The sequence below is a fragment of the Papaver somniferum genome, chromosome 6 (genome assembly GCF_003573695.1).
Source record: "Papaver somniferum cultivar HN1 chromosome 6, ASM357369v1, whole genome shotgun sequence".
Classification (NCBI taxonomy): domain Eukaryota; kingdom Viridiplantae; phylum Streptophyta; class Magnoliopsida; order Ranunculales; family Papaveraceae; genus Papaver; species Papaver somniferum.
In genome coordinates, this window is record NC_039363.1 from 113527984 (window position 1) to 113534921 (window position 6938).

The 6938-nt window shown below is 35.1% G+C and overlaps 1 long non-coding RNA gene across 2 annotated transcripts; it reads left to right on the forward strand.

The window, feature by feature from the left end:
- Positions 1–1812: 1812 nt before the first annotated feature.
- On the forward strand, positions 1813–6082 carry LOC113288911. 2 transcript variants are annotated; one of them, XR_003330765.1, is made up of 4 exons: positions 1813–2068; positions 2929–3164; positions 4002–4879; positions 4977–5099. It is a non-coding gene; the product is annotated as an uncharacterized LOC113288911 (long non-coding RNA). The 2 variants fall into 2 exon arrangements; XR_003330764.1 differs by lacking the exon at positions 4977–5099 and adding an exon at positions 5333–6082 and having other exon boundaries at positions 1814–2068.
- The last annotated feature ends 856 nt before the right edge of the window (positions 6083–6938 follow it).

The window sequence follows — 6938 nt, forward strand, 5'->3', positions numbered from 1 at the left end:
AAAACTAGACTAAATAGTAATATTTTTGAGCCTAAAAATGAATGTAACCTAAATGCATCTGATTCCCTGCCTTGGTCACAATATTCTGCTTCTTCTGATTCTGATTTGGGTACTTTGGATAGTCATGATTCTGAATTGGGGCTTGTTAGTTTGCTCGATGAATGTGAACATGATTTACATGTTTCTGACTTAGGGAGAGTATGTGATGGTACTAATGGTCTTATACATGAAAACAACTTAGATGTGCCTACTTTCTTGCTTAAGTCACAAACTGAGACTCTTCCACCCAACCTAGATTTGGTTTGTAACAAAATTGTAAAACCAACTTTTCTAAGAGTACCTAATCTAGGATTGGAATTGTGTTCCTCCCAAGTCCTCTTGGACTATTTTGCAACTAAATATGATACGTTCGAGGAGCCACAGTTGGAGTGTATATCTCCTCCCATCCCTGTCCAAGTCCATTTTGAATTGGACCTTGTGCATGATGAACCTCCAAAACTGCAAGATTTTGTGTCCAAAAGCATATCCGTTGAAAAATCCAGGTTTGGGGGTAGCTCATTTTGTTTTGCTGCCTCACTTGCATTTTTGTCCTATTATAATTGTGTGAGGCTGTTAAAATTTTTGCACTCCGTCTTTTGGGTTGATCCTCAACTCTTTCGATTGTTGGTGTATAGTGAGTCATCATTGTATAATCCAGTAGGTAATTTCTAGATCTTCTTGTATATATGTGTGCTAATCCAATGTGACATCAACTGAGCTACCCTTGGATCTAGTCGTGAATAATGGAGTTCTAATCTTGCTCTCGCCGACATCCGGTAATCTCTTCCTTTTTCTTTACTCAGCGTGGTTCTCATGGTATGTTTCTGTTTAAATTATTATCATATTTTGAAACATTGAGGACAATGTTAGATTTAGGTTTGGGGGAGTGTTTTGCATATATAGTTTTCAGTCTTTTCTTTTCCTTTTATTAAAAAAAAATGCATAAAACCTCCAACTTTTAGAGATCTTAGAGTCACTAGCATGCTTCTAGCTATGTTTACATAGAGAGTCTGACCGAAATAACTGAACTTGGAAGTACATGAGAACACAATCGGGTTTCTTAGTTGCTAGAGTGTTAAAGTTGGATTTAACCATGATGGTGGGCAAATTAGGTGCAAAAAAGTTATTTGGTATTAGAGTTGTGATCTCCCTTAGTGGAGACTACCCATTTTTACATCAAGCGAGGCACCGACCTTCATTTTTTGTGACTATCTAAAAAAGTCCTTTGTACGTTAATTCCGGGTAGGAATGGTGAGCTACCCAACTTCGCACCACTTTCAACACTATTTTTGATCTCTTAAGTGCTAATTTTGTCAATCATGAGGATGACGTCTAAAGATGAAAACTCCTTCTTATAGTTTGATTTGCAGTTAACGTCATTCTCTCTCTCAACAACATCAAACAGATCCATAGAAACACATCATCATCAACAAGCAGCACGACATCAGAATATTTGAAGAAAGTTGAAATAGTCCAAGGTTTACATGCAACAGTCCAAGGAAAAGAAAAAGTATTATTCAAGAAGATACAGTACAAAAAGCAGAAATCTATCTATCTATATTATAAGGGACAATGGTGTTTTTTCTTATGAACGGCTATCCACATTTGAGCCACATAAAAGACGGCCCAGATTAACCCGAAGCATTTGGGTTTTTAAGAGAAGTGATTTTTACCTGATGGACGGAAATCTGCATTTTAGAGATATAAAAGACGGTCGCGATTGAGTCAAGCATTTGGCTTTTACTATCCTTTCTCGGTCGTATTGTTAGCAGGTACTCCCTCATTTATTCTGCTGAGTTATTACATCATTCAATGGCAGCCGTTACTCTTCTTCAGAAAAATCAATGAAACGTCTTTGTGAAACCAATTGGATGGTTTTCTCTACCATTTTCTGTATGAACCTCCTCTTGATCGATGATTCCCAGTTCTTCAATAGCTCTTTTGATTCTTCAATTTATAATGACTTCTTCTTGATTGATATAATGATTTCTTCTTTTAGCAGATGGAATCACACAGTTAATTTGCAAAGGTAAAGTAAACAAACCTAATCCAAAATCTTTTGCACAATATCTCTTTTAATTGTTTTTCAGATGGGATTGATTTGCAATTGATTTTATGAAACTCCAAATTCAATCAAAATGTTTTGAATTCTCTAGGTTCGGTATTTTTATTGCAATTTCTTTCGTAATGTATTTGGTACATTGTGTAGGTTATGCAGATGATTTTCTTATTTTTCAGAATTCTTTCTTGCATGATCTCCTAAATGCAATTCTTATTGAATTGGGTACTTTTTGTTAAGAGCTTAGTAGTTATCTTTAGTAAAGGGTCTTTATGTTGCCCTAGCAGCATCATTTTCTCAACAAGTACATGTTTGCTACTTAGGTAGTTTGTAATTTTTTACAGAGATTCATAACATTACAATTGCATACTTCGGGTTTGCTAATGTGTTATCAATTATGTTCTTAGGTGTGTTGTTTCAAGTATCCTTGCCTAATCCATGTGCATTAAAAGTACACCTTATAGATACATTCAAGATGTTTGGCGAAATAACAAACAGAACTTTATCGTGAGAAGAGTTACATTTCTTACCAAAGGAAACAATAACAAGAGAGGATAAAGTGGGTAGTGAAACATATTTAAGTACAGCTTTTTGGTGATAAATTTCGCCAAACGCCAGTTAGTGAGTTTTTCAGTATGGATAAAAATAGTACTTATGAACTGCCACAAAATCCATTAGAGCTGTAGATTTAGAATCGTGAGGGCGACGTTTTTTAAATACATGATTTATTTTCCTCTATATTTCTGAAAGAGCAACAAATTATTGAATTCAGTAACTAGCTTTTGGTACTTTTTAAGATACATTAACTGTAGATATAAATTCCCTTGCAGGCCTTCGCCAAGTGGCTAAATGGAATGGGACAAAGGTTGCCATCAAAATACTCGATAAAGATGGTGCTACTGATCCTCCTGATGTAATGTATGTCTCTTGATATATTCTTTTTTGGTATATCGATTCCTTTACCATGATGATTGTTTCTTAAATTCTGGAACAACCGGGAAAATGTTCATATGACCCATCCAAGCAAGCAAGAGTTACTATAAATTGGCGCACAGATTCAGTCAGGGTATGTTTTGGAGTTCTTATGTTTTCTTTAGTAACCAGTTCAAATTTTTTTTATTTTTTGCTGCTTGGTATGTATATTCATGATAGGCATTTTTTGTACCTCTGTATTCTGTTCGCCATTTTATCTAGCTATAATAAGTAGAGAAAAGTGAACTGACCATTAAATCTCAAAGTAAGCTGAATCATTTTCAAAGTCGCCCCAGAGTTACAACTTCACTATTATGCCTTCTTTTGTAATACATACTTTGGACCCTGTTTGCTTGCTTACCCTAGGTTACGACTTCCTGATACGATACAGACTGATTATGACGTTTTAGGCATTTAATACATTTCATCATTGTTGATATATTGAGCATTCTCAAATTTTTATATTCAGTAATTTTGTTCGGTATGTGTCGGTCTTGATGGTCAGAAACTTCTTTTATTACCCAAGGTGTCTACAAAAAGGTTGCTTAATTTTGTGTAGAAAATGACTTAACGGGGTCTAATGAAACATGGAACTACCCAAAATGTGCGGATATGGCTCAGTTCTACTGGTACTGCATATGCTCCCCAAATCAGATACATATTTTATTGCTAAATGGGACGGAGATATGGTATACTGAGCAAATTTTTCTTTTGACAAAATTTTGAGATTTAGAACATGATGTTAATAATTAAGTATAATACACATAGATAGAAAGAAGCAAAAAGGTTCAAAATGGAAACACTAAGTTTAGATGTAAGAGAAATCTGTGTTTTTTATCTCTTCCTATTTATGTTAAATTTTATTCTTATTAAAAAACGAAATGGTTGGTTAATTTTTTTGTGGGACTTATAGGAATGTTTTCTATTGCAGGCATATGGGTACAAACAGGTTCCAACGAAAATTTCTTCATTGGAAATTGGTAAAAGCAAGGTAAACAATTCTATGTTACAATGTTTCTGAACAAATCTTTTCTGCTATTTTAAATGTATCAAATGTGGCTACGGACCTAAGGTACGTATTATGAAAATAGATAGATGCCTAGGGTTTTCTATTTCCAATTTGATTGTTGTGCATGATGTATATTTTTATTGGACAAGTAGTATGTCAGTTGAATGGATAACGCAGAGTAGGTTTTAAGTTAGGATAATGGCTTCTAATTTAGTGTTCAAAACTAAGTTTTCAGACAATAACAGAGATGTAATGTCCGTCATCATGTACTTAAAGGAGATCAAAAATTGTTTGGCTAAAAACTTACTTTGACTTTATACATCCATCTGTTTATGAAACTCTGTTTTGCTTACGTGTTTATCACCATAGAAGAACTACGAAAAATAGAACAAAGATATTAATGTGCATGATTTGTATATATTTTGTTGAAATTAATCAGGTGAACATCCATATGACGACATTCATTTAGCTTAGGTATGTGACATTCTTTATTACATGTACTCAGGTTGTCATGCGATATTCTTTATGTGATTTCTTTAATTGTTAGTCTTTATGTGACCTCGGTGACCAGATGCAGCATGAAAGTATCTCAAATCGAACATATATCATTCTGATGGGATGCAAAAGTACCAATAAGGAGGACAATACAATCACATAAACGATTTGTGTTTCATTTGTATGCGGGATAGAATTATATCTACAGCGCAATCGAGCAAGGGCAACAAACAAGTTAACATTGGGCTGAGGTTTTCTGGATGTCTAGGAGAAAAGTTATGGATATGACTCCAACAGACTGTGAGGTATTCATAAGTACAAGCGTATTTTCTTCCATTTCTATTTACGATCCACGTTACATAAAAAGCCACTTATAAGCTTACTTTTTTACTTTGTCTGAAGAATGGAACAGCCTCCGAGTGAGACCCTTGCATTGCTTTAATTAGATATGAAGCCTCCACTTCCTAGACGATGAGGGTATTTGGATGGCCCTATGTTACTTCACCTAAATGCATAGACACACTTAAGATGAAAGCTTAGTACTATAAAACAAGTAAATATCTTTATATGTTTAGTTCTTTTGAACGTGGGGTATACTCTGTTGGATATACAAGCAAATGAGTAATTATGATGACTGGTTCTTACAAGAGAATTTCTTAGGGTGGTGCAGTCTCTTATTGGAAAATTTTGAATATTTCAGCAGAACGAAAGTGAAAATGGCAAAATGAAACTAACTGTTTATATTTATGACTCCGCAGGGGATTTGTTCTACATGTTTGAAGCTGATATCGGTATTGTAATCCGGCCAAAGGTAGGAAGTCGGTATGGTGTAAATTTTGTTCCTCTCCTCCCTGGCGCCGTGAATGAACAGAAAGAATATGCCAAAGCAACTAATCATCTGGATGGAAGGGTATATCTAGAGTTCTTTGGCTGGTCTAGAGTTCTTTGGTTGGCTGGGACCGCAGTAGACCAAAGAGCTCTTATAGCGCGTCTGGATACACATCCAGAAGTAACTCTTTGACTTTTAGAAGCAGAAAAGTCGACTTTTTGTGAAGCAAAATATCTGGACTTCTGACTTCTGCTTCTCCAGAAGCAGAATTGTATCCAAACGCGCCAATTCCAGTAATTTGTCAAAAGCAATTTTTCATCGAACGACTTTTGTCCCCAACCCAACCTTACTGGTTTAAATGGTAATTTTGAGAAGGTACATGCTCCTGAAGAAAACCCACACCAAAAGTGTGAGGGAGAGACCAAACTCTCGGGGCAATGTGGATTGAGTCGTGCATCCTTTCTGCTTATTTTTTGACATTTTGTTGGTATATTTTATGGGCTTTTCTGCTTATTTTTTGACAGTTGTAATTTTTATTTTGTTGGTTTATTTTATGGGCTTATTTTTGTCTGACTGTTGAAATTGTTCATGTCTTGGCAATATGGGGTTATGTAATAATGCAAATTTGACGGCTTATTTCAGGTTTACTAGGGTTATGTAATTTGGGTTGGCTTAACAACTTTTACTAATCTGATGCTACTTTTACTACAAAAAGTCAGAATTTAATTTTGCTGTCAAATTTCAAAATTATTTCTAGAAGTCAAAAAATTAACTTTTTGTGAAGCAAAATAGCTTTGCTTCTAATTTGACTTATGCAGAAGTCGGAAAAAAGTTTTGCGCAATTAGTGGCTCTTCCGTCTTGAGTGTCTTTACGTTGCAGTCGATCAAACTCTGAGATGGGGTAGTTACGGCATCGTCTTTCTTCTCAGGTCTGTGTTGAATGTCTTTGTTTTCGAAGAATCTGAATTTGCCACTGTTAATGTTATATCCTCACTTTAGATTTTTATTAATATGGGTCCTCTAATCGATCAAACGAATGCTTCTGCCAGTATTGACATCGTTGTTGACACCACCAGAAAATAGTGTATTGAATCTTTGGTTATTCCTGAGGTTTTCACCATCTTTGCAATTCAATACGTAAACCCCCGGTATCAAAGAAAATGAAAAATGCATTTATAGACAAACGACGAATATGTTAACAAGCCTAACACTCAACACTACCAAAGAACAACACAAAGACCCGTGCCGTTCGGCACGGGTCATATCCTAGTCTATATGCAAGTAAAGACTTATCTCGCAAGAGCAAAGAAAACAGAAAAAAGAATTAGTGAAGTTCATAAAATCAAGACAATACAGATTGTGAAGAATTAAGCGATAAAGTCTTTCATGCATGGCTAGTAGTTTTAGTATTATTTTGTTATTTACAGTTTGTTATCTTCTGTAAAATAATAATAATAATAATAATAATAATAACGGGCCCTAACTCAGCTGGTCAACCCCGTTCTTCAAAGGTGATGCGTTCCAGGAGGTCCCAG